Raw genomic sequence first — 5,970 nt, forward strand, 5'->3', positions numbered from 1 at the left:
CCTGTCTTGGGGAGTAATTTTCTCGTGCAATGGGGGAGTGCTTTTTTCGTAAAGGGAGTAACTTTTTCGTACGAAATGTTTACTCCGGAGTAAAAATCTCGTGGGAGTAATTTTCTCGTGTTACACCGGGAGTGTACCTTTGACGTTTCTAATCCTCTGTGTTGTAGATTCAGTCTTGGTCCATTACACCATAAACTCCGTCAAAGACAGCTCGAATAAAGTATCGGATACTTGCAGTAAAACCACTGCTTGGCACGACACTGGCGCCAATAAGTTGGTGTACATTTCCTACCCTTAACTAACTGCCCAAGACGCATTAACTTCCAAGACGAATTGACTCTGTGTGTGTGTGTGTGTGGGGGGGGTGTCTTTGTGTGTGTGTGTGTGTATATGTGTGTGTGTGTGTGTGTGTGTGTGTGTGTTTTTGGGGGTAATAAGATTCTAGCCACAGCTTTAGATATAATCTTGTTGAGCAGAACAAAAAAACACACACAAAAAACAGACTGACACAGTGAAACTTACCCCCCCCCCCCCCCCCCTCCCGCCCCCCTCGCATATGGAGGGGTATAAAAAGGCTAATCATCAATCAGCCGCTAACACTGACAGAAACCTGTTTAATCGAATACTTCGCAAGACAGAGGTTTCTTCTTCTAGAAGCTTCCCCCCCCCCCCCCTTGCATAAATTCCAAAGCTCCTCTTAAAGGCACAGTGCAGCTCTCACAGCCTTCGTTTTGCGTTTTTGTTGCAGCTGAGTGCATTTACAGTTCAAAAACCCAAAACTACCCAACGACGACATCTGTGAAGCTCGACAGTTTCTTGTTCACGCGAGTGCATAAATTAACCTAGTTATTACGTGGTGTTTGGTCGGAGTTCGATTCAACTGAGTGATTCCGGCCTCCATTTTGTTTCACACAAACTCATGATGACGTCTGACATAGTTTGCTTAGTGACGTGTCTTTTTGTGCATGATGTGGTGATCTACCTGATCTAAATTTAGATCCAAAAATAGGTCAAGACCAGCCGGGTCCGAGTACGAAATTAATTCGTAAAAAAAATCGCAGTTCTTGACTCTTTGGGTGCAAGTCAATGAAACTTGGTAGTTCTTCTAACGGATAGCTCCCTGAGGTATGACTAAAAGCCCCAGGGGCTCCGTGCACCTGGGTTTGACAAGTTCAGTACCTTTAATTGGGACTCTCATAACAGTGCTGATAGTTCAATGTAAACCATTGACAGACATGTATACAAATCGAGCCGTTGATATCTGGAGGGACAGAAAGAAAGCCTCCCTTACTAAAACTCTGTTGACTTAAAATTTAACAAGAAATTCCTCCGATAGGAACTACACCCCCGTCAAAGGGAAATAACCTTCTCAGTTGGTGGCAGTGAGAATGGTTATTTCCCTTTGACCAACGGGGGTGTCCGTCTATACCAGGCCTTGTATAATTTTAATCCACCAATAACTCCCTAACCGTGTGTTTGACTGGTCCCAATTTTTGTAAGGACCGTCTCAGGAATGTATAGAACCTGTTCACCAAGTTTGGTGACGATCGGTCCGTTCATTCTTGAGATCTACTTGCGAACACAAACACATCGAGTGAAACCTATACACACCCCTATACCGGGGGTGTAAATACGAACAGTTGTGTGCATGTCGTCACGCTCATCAGAAAAATACCTCTCTCAGTGTTAGGCATTTATGTAGTGAAACTACAGGGGAAGCTACTGGAAGGGTATCTATCATGTGTTAGAGAGTGCAAACTCTCAGACCATCGGAAACCCTTGCCACGGTAACGTAAGCAAAACTGCATATCTAGTTTCTTGAGTTTCTTTATGATACAGGAAGAATTGTTTTGAGAATGTGAAGGTATGCAAATGCTCTTTGTGAGTTGTTATGCAGTTTTGCTGATTGAACATGTTGCTGTCAGCTCTTTATCTCACGTTTATCCAGCTGTCACCGCTCGAGATAGGCAGTTTGCAACTTATAACTAAAATGAGATAGGCAGATTGGCGGAAACCAAAGAGGTGTTTTTTTTATCAAAACATCAAAACATGACATAGGCAATTATCTTATGAGCGTGACGATGTGTGAACTATGGAAGAGGAAAGGTACACATTAGGATTTATTGTGTCAGTCTGGGAGCTCTCTGTGTCGCCGTCTCATTTCTTTCTGTCTATGTCCTCGTCTAGTTTTCTCGTATGCATAGACCACAGTGACACACAGACGAGAAGAAGGGATGATAGCTATGTCCTCGTCTAGTTTTCTCGTATGCATAGACCACAGTGACACACAGACGAGAAGAAGGGATGATAGCTATGTCCTCGTCTAGTTTTCTCGAATGCATAGACCACAGTGACACACAGACGAGAAGAAGGGATGATAGCTATGTCCTCGTCTAGTTTTCTCGTATGCATAGACCACAGTGACACACAGACTAGAAGAAGGGATGATAGCTATGTCCTCGTCTAGTTTTCTCGTATGCATAGACCACAGAGACACACAGACGAGAAGAAGGGATGAAAGCTATGTCCTCGTCTAGTTTTCTCGTATGCATAGACCACAGTGACACACAGACTAGAAGAAGGGATGATAGCTATGTCCTCTAGTTTTCTCGTATGCATAGACCACAGAGACGTACAGACGAGAAGAAGGGATGATAGCTATGTCCTCGTCTAGTTTTCTCGTATGCATAGACCACAGAGACACACAGACGAGAAGAAGGGATGATAGCTATGTCCTCGTCTAGTTTTCTCGTATGCATAGACCACAGTGACACACAGACGAGAAGAAGGGATGATAGCTATGTCTTCGTATAGTTTTCTCGCATGCATGGACCACAGAGACACACAGACGAGAAGAAGGGATGATAGCTATGTCCTCGTCTAGTTTTCTCGTATGCATAGACCACAGTGACACACAGACGAGAAGAAGGGATGATAGCTATGTCTTCGTCTAGTTTTCTCGTATGCATAGACCACAGTGACACACAGACGAGAAGAAGGGATGATAGCTATGTCCTCGTCTAGTTTTCTCGTATGCATGGACCACAGAGACACACAGACGAGAAGAAGGGATGATAGCTATGTCCTCGTCTAGTTTTCTCGTATGCAGAGACCACAGAGACACACAGACGAGAAGAAGGGATGATAGCTATGTCCTCGTCTAGTTTTCTCGTATGCATAGACCACAGAGACACACAGACGAGAAGAAGGGATGATAGCTATGTCCTCGTCTAGTTTTCTCGTATGCATAGACCACAGAGACACACAGACGAGAAGAAGGGATGAAAGCTATGTCCTCGTCTAGTTTTCTCGTATGCATGGACCACAGAGACACACAGACGAGAAGAAGGGATGATAGCTATGTCCTCGTCTAGTTTTCTCGTATGCATAGACCACAGTGACACACAGACGAGAAGAAGGGATGATAGCTATGTCCTCGTCTAGTTTTCTCGTATGCATAGACCACAGAGACACACAGACGAGAAGAAGGGATGATAGCTATGTCCTCGTCTAGTTTTCTCGTATGCATAGACCACAGAGACACACAGACGAGAAGAAGGGATGATAGCTATGTCCTCGTCTAGTTTTCTCGTATGCATAGACCACAGTGACACACAGACGAGAAGAAGGGATGATAGCTATGTCCTCGTCTAGTTTTCTCGTATGCATAGACCACAGTGACACACAGACGAGAAGAAGGGATGATAGCTATGTCCTCGTCTAGTTTTCTCGTATGCATAGACCACAGTGACACACAGACGAGAAGAAGGGATGATAGCTATATCCTCGTCTAGTTTTCTCGTATGCATAGACCACAGTGACACACAGACGAGAAGAAGGGATGATAGCTATGTCCTCGTCTAGTTTTCTCGTATGCATAGACCACAGTGACACACAGACGAGAAGAAGGGATGATAGCTATGTCCTCGTCTAGTTTTCTCGTATGCATAGACCACAGTGACACACAGACGAGAAGAAGGGATGATAGCTATGTCCTCGTCTAGTTTTCTCGTATGCATAGACCACAGTGACACACAGACAAGAAGAAGGGATGATAGCTATGTCCTCGTCTAGTTTTCTTGTATGCATAGACCACAGTGACACACAGACGAGAAGAAGGGATGATAGCTATGTCCTCGTCTAGTTTTCTCGTATGCATAGACCACAGTGACACACAGACGAGAAGAAGGGATGATAGCTATGTCCTCGTCTAGTTTTCTCGTATGCATAGACCACAGAGACACACGTACAGACTAGAAGAAGGGATGATAGCTATGTCCTCGTCTAGTTTTCTCGTATGCATAGACCACAGAGACACGTACACACGTACAGACTAGAAGAAGGGATGATAGCTATGTCCTCGTCTAGTTTTCTCGTATGCATAGACCACAGAGACACACGTACAGACGAGAAGAAGGGATGATAGCAGTGTGATAAGGAGTGATACAAAAACGGCAAACAGACAGACAGAAAGGTATACTTCGCTCCCACTCTCGCTAACCCCCTCCCTCCCTCCCTTTCTCTTTCTTTCTCTCTGTCTCTCTCTCTCTCTCTCTCTCTCACACACACACACACACACACACACACACACACACACACACACACACACACACATATCCCACCTCCAACACACTCACACAGACAAAACCCATTTTGAACTAAAACGGAGGTGTTTTCGAACTAGTACTTCACTGAGCTCCAATCTGTGGACTTATGGAAATTAAAGTGGTATGCTCTCCAGTCGTTCGAGCCACTTGCTTGCTAATCCGGAAAAAAAAGAAGAGAAATACCACACCCCTTTCCTCTCCCCTATCTCTATGTCATTTATGCTTAAAAACCCATGTCACTGAATACAAATACAGCAGATACAGTAAGGTCATAAGAAAGTATTCTTGTGTTTACTGAAACTGTAACCCGGCAAATCATTATAACGACGATCTCTTGCTGTGTGTGTGTGTGCGTGTGCGTGCGCGCGTGTGCGTGTGTGTGTGTGTATGTGTGTGTGTGTGTGTGTGTGTGTGTGTGTGTGTGTGTGTGTGTGTGTGTGTGTGTGTGAGTGTCTGTGCGCGAGCATGCGTGCGAGTGTGCAGTTTCGTGGGAAATTAATTTAAAATCAAACACAATTAACCGACAAAGAAACACAAAAAATAAGAGCATTAACAAGTCAGATTTTTAAAAAGAAAAGAAAAACATCCGACCGACCGACCGACCAACACTATTCCTACAAGGCTACAAACATGTATGCTATAGCAATCACACATTTTCTACTCCGCTCTCCCTGGCCTAAAGGGTTTAGTTTCCAGTCATATAACTGGTTTTACAATAAACGAACGGCCTATCACAAAGATGTGCACTTAATGGGGGGGGGGGGGGGTGCATTGCCAGTCAAAGTGTCATTGTTTTCAGGTTAAAGCTGTGCCAATATAGAACGTAGAAACAAAACGTGTGCCTTGCATTACACGAAGACATTCTCTGATTCGTGACTGTCGGGAAGGTTTAGTACCTGGAACGGAAAAGGTGTGGGGTGCAGCTGAGCAAGAGAATGACAACAGGTGGGATGAATACTCGGAGACCAATCTGCGTAAAGAGCATTCAGGGACAGAGGAAACGAGGAAGAAAGGCCAACCACAGAGCGTAAAGAACATGACTTTTAGTGTACGCACCCTGAATGACCTCCTGAAAGACTCAGGGCATTCCAAAGGATATGACGGCATATTTGTGCCAACATTGAGAAATACAAAAAAATACATTTTCAGTCATTTGTTGTTACCTCGACTGACAAAAAGTACTTCTTAATTACCAACATCTTCAACGATACTTCGAATTCAAAGTTTTGCAGCCCTAGCCTAAAAAAAAAGTTAAAAAGAGACAAACAAACACAAAAAAACATTGAAAATAAAGAAAAGTCTATGGCTCAGATTGCACCAGATTGCTCCATTTTCCTTGATTTTTATGAAATATTTCGGGGGG

Source organism: Littorina saxatilis, linkage group LG16, assembly GCF_037325665.1.
Source record: "Littorina saxatilis isolate snail1 linkage group LG16, US_GU_Lsax_2.0, whole genome shotgun sequence".
Lineage (NCBI taxonomy): Eukaryota > Metazoa > Mollusca > Gastropoda > Littorinimorpha > Littorinidae > Littorina > Littorina saxatilis.